This window comes from Mirounga leonina, unplaced genomic scaffold (genome assembly GCF_011800145.1).
Source record: "Mirounga leonina isolate KUSES-001 unplaced genomic scaffold, KU_Mleo_1.0 Mir_104, whole genome shotgun sequence".
NCBI classification, from domain to species: domain Eukaryota; kingdom Metazoa; phylum Chordata; class Mammalia; order Carnivora; family Phocidae; genus Mirounga; species Mirounga leonina.
This window is the reverse complement of record NW_023270231.1, coordinates 8,048,361-8,067,196: the sequence shown is the minus strand read 5'-3', so window position 1 is coordinate 8,067,196 and position 18,836 is coordinate 8,048,361. Positions and strand designations below refer to the sequence as shown.

At 36.9% G+C, this 18,836-nt stretch overlaps 1 pseudogene; it reads right to left on the bottom strand.

The window, feature by feature from the left end:
- Positions 1-13,299: 13,299 nt before the first annotated feature.
- Positions 13,300-13,471, bottom strand: LOC118017648 (annotated as a pseudogene).
- Between the last annotated feature and the right edge of the window lie 5,365 nt (positions 13,472-18,836).

Genomic DNA, 18,836 nt, shown 5'->3' with positions numbered 1-18,836 from the left:
ATCTAGTTAATGTGCCTTTGTAACAGAACAAACAGAAATCTATAGCACTGTTCTCACTAAATTTTAGCCAGTAAAGACCGTGAAAAATTGACAGGAAGTGTGTGGTTCACCATGTTTGTTTGTTGCAATATAAACCAGAACTGTCTGTTGAATGATATGCTCAGTTGGCATAAGCGAGAGCCATCTTTAGATCTGCATTACATAAAACCTAGAAAAAGCTAAAGTATAATTCTCAAAATAAGTATTAAAAAACTTACCTTTTAAGCTCTATAAGGAAATTTGGCTTTACAAGGTCCATTTCTAATAGGGTCCTTGGCACTCAGAGTATTATATTGAGATCTTAGAATCGACATGACACCTTACTTTCTGGATGGATATTTTCAGTTTACATTGGCCACCAGCTTGTTCCATACACTGGGCATAGAAATGCCCTTTAACAACTTATTTGGGAAAGATGTTCAAACCCAGTTTGTTCTTTCTCTATGATGAAGTGCTCTTTTAAATTCAATTACCAAGACCTAAATACACTTAAATGACTGACAAGAGAATTATTAACCACATTTTAATAGCTAAAGGCATCGTAGATTTCAGATAGGAACATTTTTAATTATATGAACCAATGCTAGATTCTCACATCATCTCACATCAGTTTTTCTTTTGGGTTAAGGTAACAATTTTATTTTGTGTAGGAGGTAATTTACTGTGGTTCATTTATAATGGATCAAGAAACATCCGTAATATGGTACATCTAGATTAGTAAACCTGTAATTTAGGACTGAAAATACCGATTGCATTTTTCTGCTCTTGCACTTTCTGCTTTCCTTTCTCAATAGTTTCTTACTCATTATATTTAATTTAGGCAAGGTTACAGACACTGAAGGGTGGAATAAACTGCTATCTTCATAGACAGCATTACAGGGTAAACTCATTTCCTCTCCACTGCAACTATTTACATTTAAACAATATTTTGTCCTCTGGAAAGATTTTAAATTCATGCAAAGATAATAGGAGTTATGTGCATTCTGTTTTCTGCTTAAAATTTATCATTCAGAAATTTAGACTAAACCATTTTTAATTGCTTTGGGCTAGCACACAGTTTTAAATGTAGTCAAGCCACACAGAAACAATATTTTAAAGATCTTTTAGCTTGAACTAGCAAAGCATACACAAATGACATTGCTGTGTATGATTAGGAGTGTGTCTGATTAAAAGATGAAGAACAGAGAGGGAGAGAGGGGAATAAACATACTAAAGAGGGAAGAATTAAATGGTTGTGTAAAGTCATATATACAAATATAAAACATGATTTGGTTGGGAATCAGGGGAGTTAAAATTAGAGTCTTGTCCTAGTGAATTTTCCTCTCTTGGTCTCAGTTTCCAGATTAGGCAATTGTGTTGGTTATTTCTAGCTTCATTTCTGTGATAGCAAGAGGTAATCAAGTGGTGGGAGGGGTGGGTGCCTTGAGTTATTTTTGTTTTTAGAGAAAAGTTGCTGTTGAACAGGAACATTTTTTAGAGAAAGAGGTGTAGATCATTGACCATTCCACCTTTGCATATAATCTTAAAGTAGTTTGCAGGATAAGAGTTTTCATGTGTGCTAAATTCTAAGATCATGATTCTCAGAAAGTGGGATCCATGGACCCCTAGGGAATCCTGAGATTCAGGGATCCACAAGGTCAAAACTATTTTTATAATAATACTAAGACATTATTCATTATTTTAGTGTTTGGGATTTGCCGTAACAGTACAAAGACAATAGTAGATAAAACTGCTTGTGCCTTGGTACAAATCGACGCTGTGGCAGCAAACTGTACAGGTAGATATTGTATTCTTAACTACTAGGCACTCATAGTTCAGAAAAAAAAGGCTTCAGTTTCCACACAGAAGGAGCTTAGAAGTCACCACTCCATCCTAAACAATGATAAAATGTTCAACAAACTAAAACATTAACAATGCTGCTCCTAAGATTGGAGAGACAGATAGAGAACTATAGAGAATCATGACTTACTGGAGCAAAGACTCAAGAGCAGAAACCAGAGCTAGGGTAGTATGATGTAATAGGAAAAAATACATACATACATACATACATACATACATACATACATAAAATCTGTCCCTGATCCCCGGCACAGAGCTCCTGAAACTCTTATAATTTTCTAAGTGATGAGAACCTTAGGAGTGTTTCTCCTTCTAATACTGGTTTTTGACCTCTGTTCCTGACACAGATCTCCTTTTACTCTTGTAATTTCCTGTTGGTAGGAGTGTCTTTTGCTCTAGTGAGGTGACTTTGGGTGAGTTCCAGGATGAGGGCTAGTCCCAGGAAAGACCATGCCATGATTAGAAACTTGGAATTTTTAGCCCCACCCCCCCATTCTCTTAAGAAGGGATAAAGACTAAAAATGGAGTTAATGGTTGGTCATGCCTACGTGATATTGGTCATGCTTCCATACAATTCCCAAAGTGTGGGGTTTGGAGAGCTTCCGGGTTGTTGAACACATGGAGGTGCTGGGAGAGTGGTGCATCTGGAGAGGGCATGGGACACCTGCTGGTGTCCGAGAATTGTTCATTGGTGTTGGGGAAAACCACCACATATCTGGTGACCAGAAATGTCAGAAGTAAATTGTTTTCTATGTAAAAATAAAGGAGACACATAGGAGGTTATTCCTGAGGGAACATAGGAAGGAAAAAACTGAGTTCCTTTACAGGTAGGAAAACCTGAATTGTAATTGACAAATTTCTGGAGGCTCTGTGTGGACAACTCTGAGAGTAAAAACTCCAGGGGAAACCAGGGATAGGGAATATGCTATAGTATTGTGACATTTACCTCCAGGAGCACAACCAGTTTCTCATAATAAATATCCTCTCCTGCTTGGTCTGGGGGAGGGTAAAAGGAAAAATTTTGAAATACACCAGAGCACCCTGTTTTATACTTAACAAGGTCTACCTTCAGGAAAAACTAGTTAACAAGAGCCTAACCTGCTGGGGCATTATCAGAGCTTAACTGATTTGGGGAAGGGTGATACCCAACTCCGGATCCCTCAGGCTTTCCACATGGAAGAAAGGAAATATCTAATACCAGCCCTTTCTAGCCATTCTCTCCCACCCAGGAGAGGAGAAAAATATAACAACTGAGAATCACCTGTTTTATTCACAAAACAGAAGCATAGGCTTACTAAAAGACGGAGACATAATCATAGGGCTATAGATTGCTTCCCCTCCTCTGACACCTTACCACCACATTACTAATAGTCTGTTTACAGCAGTTCCTTTACCCAGTACGTCCTGCCTGCTATTAAGAAAAAAATTACAAGGCATACTAAATGGCAAAATACACAATTTGAGGAGACAGAGTGAGCATCAGAGCCAGCCATAACAGGGATGTTGGAATCATCAGACCAGGAGTTTAAAACAACCACGATTAATTTGCTGAGGCCTCTGTCACGTAAATTAGATAGGATGATAGTTATGTAATGTAAGCAGAGAGATGGAAATCATAAGGAAAAACCTAAAGAGAAATGCTAGAGGTCAGAAGCATTGTATCAGAAATAAAGAATGCCTTTGATGGGCTTATTTGTAGACTGGACACACAGCTGAAGAAAGAATCTCTGAGCTTGAGGATATGTTATTAGAAACCTTGAAAGCTGAAATGCAGGGGTGCCTGGGTGGCTCAGTCAGTTAAGTGTCTGACTATTTCAGTTCAGGTCATGATTTCAGGGTTGGGAAATCGAGCCCCATGTTGTGTTCCTTGTTGAGCATGGAGCCTGCTTGAGATTGTCTCTCCCTTTCTCTCTGCCCCTCCCCTGTTCTCTCTCGAAAAGAAAAAAAGAAAACAAATAGAAAGAGAACAAAGACTGAAAAAATCCTAGAATATCCAGATGCTGTGGAACAAGTATAAAATGTATAACATATGTGTAGTGGGAATATCAAAAGAAAAAAGAGAGAAAGAAACCAAAGAAATATTTGAGATAATAGTGACTGAAAAATCCCTCAAATTAATGTCACACTTGAAACCACTGATCCAGGAAGCTCAGAGAATACCAAGGAGGTAAGTGCCCTCTAGCCCCTCACCTACAAAAAATAACCTCTGCTACACATAGCTCTATCATTATCAAATTACAGAAAATCAAAGTTAAGGAGAAAATCCCTAAAGAAACCAGAGAGAAAAAAAAAAAAATAATGACAACAGTGATACAATGGACAGGAGGGAAGAATTAGAATAATTTTGTTATTATAAGGTACTCACACTACCCATGAAGTGGTACAATGTTATTTGCAAGTGGATTTGGATTAGTTGTAAATATATATTGCAAAGTGTAGGACAACCATTAAACAAAGGGGAAAAAGCATAATTGATATGCTAAAGAAAGAAAAAATGCAATGTTCAATTAAAACCACAAAAGGCAGAAAAATACTGAAAGATAAAAATAAGAACAAAGAACAAGAGCAAAAATAAAAAAGTAGATATGGTAGATATTAATCCAATTATATCAGTAGTCATTTTGATTATCAGTGGTCTAAACACCAATTAAAAGATTGATTGTCAGAGTTGATCAAAAAACAAGGTCCTACTTTATACTGTCTACAAGAAACCCACTTTAAATATAATGACACATATAGATTAAAAATAAATGAATGGAGAAAAATATACCATGCTGATACTAATTCAAAAACAGTAGTAGTAGTTATGTTAATTCTAGTTGGAGAAGACTTCAAAGCTATGAAAATTATCTGGGATAAAAAGGGCATTACATAATGACAAAGGAATCAGCTCTCCAAGGAGACAACGATCCTTAATGCAACCACGGGGTATCAAACTACATGAGGCAAGTATTAATTGAATTGTCAGGAGAAATAGGTGAGTCCAATTTTGTAGTTGAAGACTTCAACATCCCCTATTAAAAATGGGCAGATCCAGCAAGGAGAAAATCGTTAAGGACATATTTGAACTTAACAATACCATCGATTAATTGGATATAATTGACATCTATAGACTACTTCATCTGACAACCTCAGAAGACCCACTGTGCTCAAGCTCACATGGAATATTCACCAAGATAGACCATATCCTGAGCCATAAAACACACCTTAGCAAATTTAAAAGAACAGGAATCATACAATATCTACTCTAAGACCATAATGGAACTAAACTTGAAATCAATAACAAAGATAAACAGAAAAAATCTTAAATGCATGGAGATTAAACAGCACACTTCTAAATAACACAAGGTCTCAAGAAATCTCAAGAAATTTAAAAATATTTTGAACTAAATGAAAATGAAAACACAACCTGACAAAATTTGTGGGATAGAGTGAAAGCAGTGCATAAAGGGAAATTTGTAGCTTTGAATACATATTAGAAAATGAGAAAAATGTATAGAATCAGTAATCTAAGTTTCCACCTTAGGAAACTAGAAAAAGAAGAGCAAATTAAATCCAGAGTAAGCAGAAGAAAAGAAATAATAAACATTTGAGCAAAAATAAATGAAATCAATAGAGAAAATTGATGACACCAAAAGCTGGTTCTTTGAAAAGACCAATAAATTGATAAGTCTCTAGCCAGGCTAAGAAAAAAAAAAAAGGACACCAAATTACGAAACAGAAATGAAAGAGAATATATCACTACAGATGGTATGGTTAATAAAGATAATAAAAGAATACTATGAGTAACTCTATACTCACAAATTTGATAACTTAGTTGAAATTGACAATTCTTACCACCTTCCTCTTCATTTCGCTGTATAATTTGCCAGGGTGCTTGGGTGTTCAGTGGGTTAAGTGTCAGCCTTCAGTTCAGGTCATGATCCCATGTTGGGCTCCCTGATCAGTGGGAGTCTGCTTCTCCCTCTGCCTGTTGCTGCCCCCAACTCGTGCTCCCCACCACCCTCTCAAATAAATAAATAAATAAAATCTTAAAAAAGGGAAAGACACAATTTGCCAAAATCCACAAGAGAAAATAGACAAGCTAAATAGGCCTATAACTATTAAATTTAATCAGTAATTAATAACTTTCCAAAACAGAAAGGACTAGGCCCAGATGGGTTCACTGGTGAATTCTACCAAACATTTAAAGGAGTTACCCCCAGTTTTCTACAATCTCTTTCAGAAGATAGAAGCAGAGGGAATACTTCCTAACTCATTCTATGAGACCAGTATTATGCTAATACCAAAATCAGACAGATGGTACGAGAAAATTATAGACCAATATCTCTCATCAACATAAATGCAAAACTGTGAAAAAATCAGTGGTTTTCAAGAGTTGAGTGCAGAGGAGGGATGAATGAGTAGAATACAGAATTTTTTAGGGTAATGAAAATACTCTGTATGATACTATACTAATGGATACACGTCATTATACATTTGTCCAAACTCATCATTATACATTTGTCCAAACTCATAGAATGTAGAACGCGGAGAGTGAACCCTAAGGTAACTTATGGACTTTTGGTAATTATGATGTATCAGTGTAGGTTCATCAGTTGTAACATGCCACTGTGGAGGGGGTTCTGCGTGTGGGAGAGTGTGGAGTATATGGGAAGTCTTACCACCTTCCTCTTCATTTCGCTGTGAACCTAAAACTGCTGTAAAAAAATAAATTTTTTTAAAAAAAGGCTCATTTCACATCCATAATGATCAGTACAAACATTAATTTTAATAAATCTTAACCTTAGAGTATACATCTTTTTAACATTCTTTCTGTCAAAATAGAAAGTACACAAAGAGCAGTCCTGCTGGCTACTGGTCTGGTGGCCACTTGAGTTACAAGCTGAACTAGCTGCTTTTCACATAAATTACCATGTTTCCAACTCTCCTATATATTCTTTAACCAAAATGATGAATTTGCAACAGATTGAGTTCACAAGAAAATAGAATTTTACTATTTTCTATCCAGCCAGACATTAAAGACTTTTGCAAAAATGTGAAGCAGTATTGTTCTTGCTAAATTATTTTAAAATTATTTTCATAAAAATATGCTCAATTTTGTGAACATTTATTACTGTTATTATTTTAAATGAATCAATAAGTAACTTTAAAAAATTTCTTAGTTTTCATTTTCAAATCTGTTTAGTCAACAGAGAGATAAAACCCATATAAACAAAGGCTTTTAGGGGTCTTCAATAATTTTTAGGGGCTTAAAGGGATTGTGAGACCAAAAATTTTGAGAACATCTATGTGGCCTCTTGAAAATTAATAGCAGCACATCTAATTTGCATTTATTTTCCTGGAGATGCCTTTCCTGCAATAAAAATTCACCAGTATTTTTTCTCTCAGGACAGAATTTGAGAAACAACTATCTTTTTAAAAAAATTAAGCCTTTACATCTGTCGGAGTCCTGGAGCTCCACGGGGGCCAATGTTGTAGGTTTGAGAAGTTCAGTGGTAGTACGATGCCACTCATCTTGGAACAGATTGTTGAGGCATTAGAATCTCTCATTCCTTTTGTTGTTGTTGTTTTGTTTTATTTTTGCTTTTTCAGCTTACTTTAAAATCATAAAAAGACCCTGGAAGTTTTCAATAGAGTTATGTACGGTGAAAATGGTTATTGCAAGGTGGCATATGAGAGGTAGGGATTACCTTTCGTCCTTTAGCAGTTCAAAGGAAGTTCAGGGAAGCCCTACATAGAAAGTACATGAGCCATTGTGTGAGTTTGCTAAGGCATCAATTTCTCTTAGCTCCTGAAATAACATTGAAACAATAATAAAAACTAAAATCAACCAGTGGAAATAGGTGTAATGAATTGTGTAAACGAAGCATAACATATGCATTATTATAGTTAACTACATGTGAAATGCACTTAGGCCAGACCTTACTGCTAATTTACCAAATTATACTGTGGAGCTGAGTGAAAGGCAGTAGATTAGCAGACTGCTCTGAGCTGGGCAGGATATAGGGAGCGGATGGTGATTTGTTGGTGTGTGTGCCATTCCTTACCTCCTGGGAGTAAATTCTGGTTGGGAGCATATCATAAATTATAAACTTGTCCTGTTCTCAGCCAAAGCCTCATTTGTTAGTTTTTTCCTTCCTCTTTTGTTTTTGCAGAGTACTTTATGATATGCTAAATTAAATTGCACTGACAGTTCTCTTGATGGAGCTAGAACAATCCTTCACAAATGTTCCCAGGGAAACTGTGGAAGTAGATAAAAAGCCAATGTGCAATATGCATGGAGTGCTTCTGAATGGCAAGCTCTGAACTAGGCTCTGTTGGGGAGACTGCAAGAAGGCAGGAGAAACTAGATTTTCCCCAGCAGGGGCTTGTGGCAAATAGGGCATCAGGGACACAGCAAAGCCTTAGAAAGTGTAGAATTTATGAATTCTTCAAAAGGAAAGTACATGATATCAGAGGAGAAGGAAAGTCACAGAGTAGTAATTGGTAGGGGGGGTATAAAACAAAGACTAGGATGGCATGCTTTTAAAAAGCCTTTTAAAAATGTTGAAATAGGGCGCCTGGGTGGCTCAGTTGGTTAAGCGACTGCCTTCGGCTCAGGTCATGATCCTGGAGTCCCGGGATCAAGTCCCGCATCGGGCTCCCTGCTCGGCAGGGAGTCTGCTTCTCCCTCTGACCCTCCCCCTCTCGTGCTTGCTCTCTCTCATTCTCTCTCTCTCAAATAAATAAATAAAATCTTTAAAAAAAATAAAAATAAAAATGTTGAAATATTTTAAATATGCAAAAAGCCAAGACAATAATTTGATAGTCTCTGTTATCACTGTGACTATTTTAAAAATGTTAATATTTGACTTTATTTTCTTCAAAATTTTGTCCCTCTCTGAGCTTGTATTTTGGTTCTTTTATAAACATAGGATGATAGAGTATGTGACCACATCATATAATCTCTCAGCTCCAAATGCTCTTTTTCAACTCTTTCCCATCTCTGTAAATTTCAACTCTTTCCCATCTCTAGTGTATTCTAGTTATATAAGCAGAACATGGAGTCATTTTTAACATCTCTTTTTTCCTCTGTCCTCATTTAGAATTCACCCCAAGTCTTAGTGATATATATATTTTTTTCTTTTTTTCCAAAACATCTCCCAGATCCAGGGAGCTATTTTCAGCTGTACTGTAACTAAGGCCATCAGTAGTCAACCTGCCATTGTGTTTTATCTGGACTGCTACAATAATCTTCCAACTGGTCTGATACCCAACTACACCTCTTTCTCTAAACTGTTCTGCACACTGTAGCCAGAATGATCTTTGTGAACCACACATTCGATCCTTAAACCATTCAATGGCTTTCCATTACGCTTGAGATGAAGAGAAAGCTCTTTGTTGTAGATTTTAAGATGCTGTAACGTCTTACTTTTTTAGCATCATCTTGCATCACAGTGTCCCTCAAGGCTACTAAATATAGTTGTGTATGTTGTGTACTGCATAACTCCAGGAAGCACTTGACACATTTTAGTCCACTTGATGAAGCTTCTGCAATATCAAAATTAACACATTCATATGGGAAACACTGCTTCCCACCCCACTCCCCCTCTTTTTGCTCTTCAGCTCCTGGCCTTATTTTATGCCCTAAAATGTATCTTTACTTTTTTACCATAAGGTCTTTTATTCTTGCTTCTTTTTCTTCCTGGAATAGGCTTTCTTCCTTTCTTTATCAGGTTAACCACAAAGCATCTTTCAAATCTCTGCTTAGTCTTTGGCCCTTCAGTTGGGTTATCCTTATTACACTTAGGTATATGTCCCTGTAGGTCTCCTTTATATCATGTAATTATTAGACTAATATTTGTTACTCTCACTACAATGTGAAAGTTGGGCAGTAAGTACAATTGGCTCATCATTATATTCCAAGTAGGTGGCACAGAGAGAGCCTACTAGATATTGTCAGTTGATGAATTTATAATGTTTGGACCTCTTTTTTCCACATATGAATGTATCATGTATACTCTTCTCCAGTATGCCTTTGCTGGTTGCGTATCGGTTCACAATCTGCATATTCCATAGCTAGCTATTCTCATCTGTTGGACGTATTCATTGTTTCCAGTTTTCCAGTATTGTTCATATTGCCTCATTTCATCTTATTAATCATCAACTGGATTCAGAGAGAGTTAGAGCCTGGATTTATGCAAAGATAAGACAAATTTTTTTAGATGGGTAGAAAAGCATGTTGAAGGGCATAGTTAGGAGTTAGCAAGAGGTTATTAGGAAGTCAGAAACAGCTTTGACATGTAATCAAAAGCAAATTTCTTAGGAGGAAATAAGGAGAAAAATTACTATTATTGGAAAGCCTTGAAGTTTGGAGTGAAGTATTTGGCTTCTGCCATATTGCTAAATTCAACTAAATTGCTTGGTTTGGGATGAATATAATGAGTGCAGATGCTCATGATTTAATGAACAATATTTTATATTTTTTCCATTTTTTCACCTAATCCCATAATATCACCTTGACTTTTCATCTCTAATTTCCTATTATGTCCAATTTAGGGCTGTGAGGATATACGGAGAACATCAAAGAAGCAACTGTAACAAATAGCCACTATAGAAGTGAAATTTTGGATTCTCTCACCAAACCAAATACCAACACTATTATTAGTGAGTGAAACAATCGTAACGTGGTAAAGATCAGAGGTGTACCAATTAGTCTAAGAGAAATAAACATATCAAGATTTAATGACCATCTATGAACATTAGACTGATGAAAATAGAGGAAGCAGGACTCCCTGGTGATTGATGGGAAAATGTCAGATGGAGATTCATGGCTCTATGCCGTGAAAGTTAATAGTGACAGCTACAGAGGACTGGCTCAGGAGAGGGAAGCAGTTCTCTTTTGAACTTCTCTGTTATCATGGGAAAAAGTGCATTGGATAACAGTGGCAATTAAAGAAACATTCTCTTGCAGGGTTGTCTAAATGAATTTGGTACATGTTAAAAAAAATCAACTCTAAGTGCTTTAATCTGTCAGGAAATTTATAATCTGTCATAACTGGAAATCCTGAGGTAGGGTAGGCTACCTCTGATGTTCAGTGGTTCAGTGATATCATCTAGAATCCCTTTTTTTTTCATCTCTCTTTTCTACCATTCCTGCTGCAAAATGGGGCCAGTGATTCCAGGCTTCACATCTAGACAGGGTAAGAAGAGAGAATGTATCTTCTTACAGCAGCCAGTAAGTACAGAAGAGGTATTTCCTATAATCCCACCCAACAACTACCTACTTATATCTGAAGAGAATTATTGTTCTTGAGCCAACTATTGGAAAAGGGATGGGCTTACCATTATTAACTTAGAAGAATCATTAGGGGTAGCGTTGACTAGGGGTAGTCAACCACAATAAGCAATATAGCAAATAACATGTATTAAAATGACAAATATGTAAAGTTATTAGAATCTGACTAATGACAATTATGGTGGTGTCGATAAGAATTCATATTTGTAGGTTGTTTTTGTTGAAAGACATATGACTTCAATTTTTATGACTTTTCATTTATAGGTACTTTAATTATTTCCCAACTTTTGTCTTCAGAGTCTGTTTCTTCAAATCTAATCTATCTTCAAATCACTGAGAAAAGAGAGTCTCATTTATTTACTTATTTATTCTAGGTTCTGGAGATAGAATAATGTCCAAGGCAGGGAAAATTCTGTTTTCATGGAGTTTATACATAGTGGCAGGAGGTGGAAAATAAGTATATATCCACAATATAATTTTAAATATGGATAATTATCTTTTAGAAAAGGAAAATCACCACATTACAAAGGCATGTAAATAACTTCTGTCAGACATTTCAGTAATAGTGTATATCAGTTGTAATTAAAATAAATAAAGATCTTGTTCAACATTCAGCTGTGATCAGACTTTGGCTCTGATTAGCACTTGGCTGTGAAGAATTTATGGCATACCAGCATGCTGTGCACATGGATTGAGAAACACTAGCTGTGTGACCTTGGGCCAATTGTTTAACATCTGTCAATGGTCCAGTTTCTTCACTTAGTAAGGTAGGATAATAATACTATCTATTTTAAGGCATTACTTTTTTAAAAATTTTATTATATTAATCATCATACATTACATCATTAGTTTTTGATGTAGTATTCCATGATTCATTGTTTGCATATAAGGCATTTCTATGAAGAGTTTAGAACAGTGCCTGGCCCATATAAGTGAAGTGTAAGTGTGTGTAAAATTAATAAAATAGAGTTTAATAAAATAAATGCATCTTATTAACTAGGAAGAGAAATGAGTCTCTGCTTTAATTCTTTTACTTTATATATGAGGATTAGAAATGGACTTGAGAGGGTATTTAGTTCAATGTTCTCATATCAAATGGGAGGAAATGAAGCTGAGAGACAAGGTAGTGTGTTTGAGCCAGAAGTAGATCTGTGGTCTTTCTCATGCCTGTGCACTGCTCTTTCTAGTATTTTATTCTGCCATGATCTTCTTTCACACATGTTTTAAGTATATACATCCTTAGGAAAGCAGAACCTGCCTCTATCCAAGGGTAATTTCATAAAGAGCTGTAAACCCCTGTTTCCTGGTGTTGTATTTACTACTTCATTCTTGCCCTGCGGTCTGGATATGCAGTCCATTTGGTAAAAAGCGGGTGTTTTCAGAGCCAAAATGTTGTGATTACCTCAGTGTTTCATATACTGGTGTTTTTGGTTAAAGTCCTAATTAGCCTTCTGTAGCTAATGAGCTTGTGGGTTATAAATCTACTTATTATTATGAATGATAGGGCCAGTGCCTAAAATTTGCCAGTTTTGCACTAAGACATAATTATTTATGAAAAGGCCTTGCCCCAGAAATGGAAATTATAATAATTAGATTTAATCTTTCTGTGGCTTATGTATTTTTTTTCCCCAAAGAAACAGATGTCTAGAGGGTGCTAATTACTAGTAGTGGAAAGTTTCCTAGTCAGACAAATCAGAAAGTCAGGAGGCAAAACCCTGGAACTTTTAGCCACCACTTAGCCTTGTGCCTTTAGAAAAGAAGCAATCCCCAGAGGCTTTCTGTTAACTGTAGATTTGTACTACATAACGTCACCAGCTGAGGATCCTTATAACTTTGTCTCTTTAGAAGGCAATGGGTGTTTTTTAAGGTGCTTTTCAAAAAATAATTAAACAGGTATAAAAAACTTGTTTCCAAAAGTTTATTAACTTAGTTAAAACTGGACCATGATTAATGTTATATCAGGAAAAAGAATATGGAAATTATCCCTTTTGTTCAGGACACTGAGCTTCATAGTCAAGCATGGGCTTACCCAAGAGTCTACAGCTAGTGGCAGGTTACAAACTGAAACACAAGTACTCAGTTCCCCAGTCTAGATAAAAAATATGTCTATTCAATTTTCTTAAATTAAATAGCATAACTACATTCATTAAAATTAATGAAAAATTTAATTAAAAAATCCTATTACTAAGATGAAAAGATACTGCTGGTAGTCTTTGTGGCTGAAGATGCTGTTTCTAGATTTTAGTTTTCAATTAGCAATAATCACGCCTCGGATAAACCTCATTGGCTATGATACTACCACTGCACAAAGCTTGTTTCTAGATTTTAATATAATAATAAAATTAAATTAGAATAAGGACAATCTTTAGAGACTATCAGTCTAAATTAGTTTGGTCTAGATGCTAGACCCAAGTCCTCATTTTAGATGAGGACACAAAGGTAGAGTGACAAGTTATGTGAGATTTAACACTAGACGGCTTGTTAGTGACAAAGCTGGAACTAGAGCAGAAGTCTCCTGGCTTCTAGTTAAGTATGCTTCCAACTACACCTCAAAGCCATCAGATTGTCCTTAGCTAGCAAAATATTCATGTTGCCTCCTCATCTCCTGCAAATCTTCGCCTCACCTCTTCCATCTCTCCCTACGACGTGGGTTTCTCCCTATCCAGCCTGAGGAAGGATGCCCTTGCAATTTTATAGAAGCATTTTCAAGTATTCACATTGTCCATAAAAAAAGAGATAGGTAGTACATACGTATATGTACTTCATAATTGCACTCCAGTCTTTCATCCTTGCTAGTGTAGCTTAATGGACATGAGTATGGACTCTGAGGTTCAAATCCTGCTGCCCTCATTTGTAATCTGTGTCTCCTTGAGCAAGTAACTCTCTGCTTCAGTGTTCTCATCTGAAAAAAAAAAAAACTGGGATCATTAATAGTAAATACCTCGCAAACAATGAATAATGGAACGCTACATCAAAAACTAATGATGTGGGCTCCTGGGTGGCTCAGATGGTTAAGCGTCTGCCTTCGGCTCAGGTCATGATCCCGGGGTCCTGGGATCGAGCCCCGCATCGGGCTCCCTGCTCCACTGGAAGCCTGCTTCTCCCTCTCCCTCTGCCTCTCCCCTGCTCATGCTCTCTTTCTCTCTCTCTCTATATATATCTCTGTCTCAAATGAATAAATTAAAAAAAACTAATGATGTAATGTATGGTGATTAACATAACATAATAAAAAAAAACAAACAAAAAAATAGTAAATACCTCATAGATTTTTGTGAACATCAGATAAACTGATACTCATAAAGCACTTAGGATGGTGCCTGGTACCTACTATGTATGCACTTAGGAAATGGTGGCTGTTATTTTTTATAGTATTAGACAGAAACAAGTCAATGTATAAAATATTGTGGATTATAAATGTTGAAAGCTTCCAAGTGCCATACATAAATAAGCCCTTATATTAATCAGTGTTCTCACAACAACCCCAAATTGGACATGAGCCCAATTTTATGGACAATAGCACCGAGACCCAGAATGATTGCATCACTTGCTCAAAGCCACACAGCTATTCACTAATGACAGCTCCCATAACTCACATTGTTGGTACAGTCATATCTCATGGTTTTGCATATCGATCCAGATTCCAGAAGCCAGTGATTACCCTCTAAATTTTCTAATTGCACACCTCTGAGGGTTTTTTTCTTTAAAAAACTGAAAATCATAATTGATAATAGTGCTGAGTTGTTTTTGTAAGGGCCTTCAGGAACGTTAAGACTATGCTGCTGCATGATGCAGGGTATTATAATGCTCTGGTGGATTCTAAAATTCAGAAGCGAGCAGTTTATTTAGCACTGGAACACCCCTGGCCTAAGGGATGGAGGGAAATGGTATGAATTAAAGGTCAACCACCTCTACTTCCTGACTCAGGGATCCCTTTAAGGCCTGAACTGACAGGGCTGATCTCTAATAACGATCACCCACCGAATGACACCATCTGGCATTTGTCAGACGAGAGGGGACAGAGCAACAGCTGTGCCATCTGCGTATGTTGCCAGTGACTTGAAAATGAATGGGCAGGCAGAGTCTGTGCTTCCAGCTGAGTGAATCTGCTGTCATTCCCCAGCTCTGTCTTTTTAAAGATTTTCTGTACAGATATTCCTTCAAAGATTCCTGGCATCCTCATCTATAGTTTTGTGGTGTAAATTACACTGATACCTTTAACTTCAGATGTTTTGAAATTGAACCCATGGTTTCTTCATCTTACTCACTTCACACACCAAAAACCAGGACTTCTTCCGCTGTTTCTAGTTCAACAAATGACATTCTAACCTATCAAGTTGGGCAAAACAGAAATGTGTCTTATCATCTCTCTCTCTCTCTTCTTCCACCCCTTATCACTCCTCAGACTATCAGATCCTTTGTTTTGTGCTCTCGTAATACTGTGTGATTTTTCATTCATAGAACTTACCAAACTTTGTGATCATAGATTTATCTTTGTGACTATTTCATGAATATTATATATGCATATTTTCATATACATGTATATACATACCACTTCATGGGCCTATAAGCTTCATGAGAGCAGGGATCATGTCTCTGTTTCCTTATCAGTGCTTACATACCTGTTTTTGCTATAACTTCCATGTTTATCACATAGTAAGGGCTCGGAAATTGTTGAATGAACATTTGTGCTCCTTGCTACATTATTTACAGTGGCATATCTTTAGAAAAGGAATTGCTAATAGTGAGAACTATCAAACAAGAATGGACTGATGCCGGAAATTATAAGATCTCCACATTTGTTTTCGCTAGCATCTGGATGGACTTCTGTCATCTGGAATGTAGGGAATTTGGAATAGTTTGGAATTCTACTCCCAATACCATGGCTTATTATTCTTTTGTGGTCACTAAGGCATTATAAATCGTTAAAATGAGGGTTTTTCGCCAGAGTGATAGGAGACTTGAATTTCAGTTCAGATCTCAGTGACCTTGAACTACTCACTTTTATTATTAGCAATCCTGTTTCCTCATCTTTAAAATGAGGTGCATTAATAAGGATGGTTTAGGTTATCCAGAAGTAACAAGTAACCCTCTTTACTCCACAGTTTAATCCAAAAGAATTAACTTTAATTAACTTAATTAAATTATTTTGCCTGTCCCATATGGGTGGGCATAGGGCTTTGATCCACACAGTCACTTAGGGACCAGCTGACAGAGGTTTTCCTCTGTTGGAGTTGAACCACTGTGAACATGAGTCTTCCTGATTTGCCATGTTGTCTCATTAGAAGAGAGATTGGAGAACTGTGTATAAGCGTTTTATTGCCTCATTTTTTTTTTATTATTATGTTATGTTAATCACCATACATTACCTCATTAGTTTTTAGTGTAGTGTTCCATGATTCATTGTTTGCGTATAACACCCAGTGCTCCATGCAGAACGTGCCCTCTTTAATACCCATCACCAGGCTAACCCATCCCCCCCGCCCCCTTCCCCTCTAGAAGCCTCAGTTTGTTTTTCAGAGTCCATAGTCCCTAATGGTTCATCTCCCCCTCTGATTCCCCCCCTTCATTCTTCCCCTCCTGCTATCTTCTTTTTTTTTTTTTTTAACATATAATGTATTATTTGTTTCAGAGGTACAGGTCTGTGATTCAACAGTCTTACACAATTCACAATGCTCACCATAGCACATACCCATCCCAATATCTATCACCCAGCCACCCCATCCCTCCCACCTCCCACCACTCCAGCAACCCTCAGTTTGTTTCCTGAGATTGAGAATTCCTCATATCAGTGAGGTCATATGATACATGTCTTTCTCTGATTGACTTATTTTGCTCAGCATAATACCCTCCAGTTCCATCCACGTCATTGCAAATGGCAAGATTTCATTCCTTTTGATGGCTGCATAATATTCCATTGTATATATATACCACATCTTCTTTATCCATTCATCTGTTGAGGGACATCTTGGTTCTTTCCACAGTTTGGCTATTGTGGACATTGCTGCTATAAACATCGAGGTGCATGTACCCCTTCGGATCCCTACATTTGTATCTTTGGGCAAATACCCAGTAGTGCAATTGCTGGGTTGTACAGTAGCTCTATTTTCAACTTTATGAGGAACCTCCATACTGTTTTCCAGAGTGACTTCACCAGCTTGCATTCCCACCAACAGTGTAGGAGGGTTCCCCTTTCTCCACATCCTCGCCAACATCTGTCATTTTCTGACTTGTTAATTTTAGCCTCTCTGACTGGTGTGAGGTGGTATCTCATTGAGGTTTTGATTTGGATTTCCCTGATGCCAAGCAATGTTGAGCACTTTTTCATGTGTCTGTTGGTCATTTGGATGTCTTCTTTGGAAAAATGTCTGTTCATGTCTTCTGCCCATTTCTTGATTGGATCATTTGTTCTTTGGGTGTTGAGTTTGATAAGTTCTTTATAGATTTTGGATACTAGCCCTTTATCTGATATGTCATTTGCAAATATCTTCTCCCATTCTGTCAGTTGTCTTTTGGTTTTGTTGATTGTTTCTTTTGCTGTGCAAAAGCTTCTTATATTTATGCAGTAATCAAAAATCTCCCAACAAACAAGAGCCCAGGACCAGATGGCTTCCCAGGGGAATTCTACCAAACATTTAAAGAAGAATTAATACCTATTCTTCTGAAACTGTTCCAAAAAATAGAAAGGGAAGGAAAACTTCCAAACTCGTTTTATGAGGCCGGCATTACCTTGATCCCCAAACCAGACAAAGACCCCATCAAAAAGGAGAATTACAGACCAATATCCTTGATGAACATGGATGCAAAAATTCTCACCAAAATACTAGCCAATAAGATCCAATAGTACATTAAAAGGATTATTCACCATGACCAAGTGGGATTTATCCCTGGGCTGCAAGGTTGGTTCAACATCCACAAATCAATCAATGTGATACAATACATTAATAAAAGAACAAGAACCATATGATCCTCTCAGTAGATGCAGAAAAAGCATTTGACAAAGTATAGCATCCTTTCTTGATCAAAACTCTTCAGAGTATAGGGGTAGAGGGTACATACCTCAATATCATAAAAGCCATCTATGAAAAACCCACAGCGAATATCATTCTCAATGGGGAAAAACTGAGAGCTTTCCCCCTAAGGTCAGGAACACGGAAGGGATGTCTACTATCACCACTGCTATTCAACATAGTATTAGAAGTCCTAGCCATAGCAATCGGACAACAAAAATAAAAGGCATCCAAATCAGCAAAGAAGAAGTCAAACTCTCAGTCTTTGCAGATGATATGATACTTTATGTGGAAAACCCAAAAGACTCCACCCCAAAACTGCTAGAACTCATACAGGAATTCAGTAAAGTGGCAGGATATAAAATCAGTGCACAGAAATCAGTGGCATTTCTATACACCAACAACAAGACAGAAGAAAGAGAAATCAAGGAGTCGATCCCATTTACAATTGCACCCAAAACCATAAGATACCTAGGAATAAATCTAACCAAAGAGGCAAAGAATCTGTACTCAGAAAACTATAAAGTACTCATGAAAGAAATTGAGAAAGACACAAAGAAATGGAAAAACGTTCCATGCTCATGGATTGGAAGAACAAATATTGTGAAGATGTCAATGCTACCTAGAGCAATCTACACATTTAATGCAATCCCTATCAAAATACCACCCAC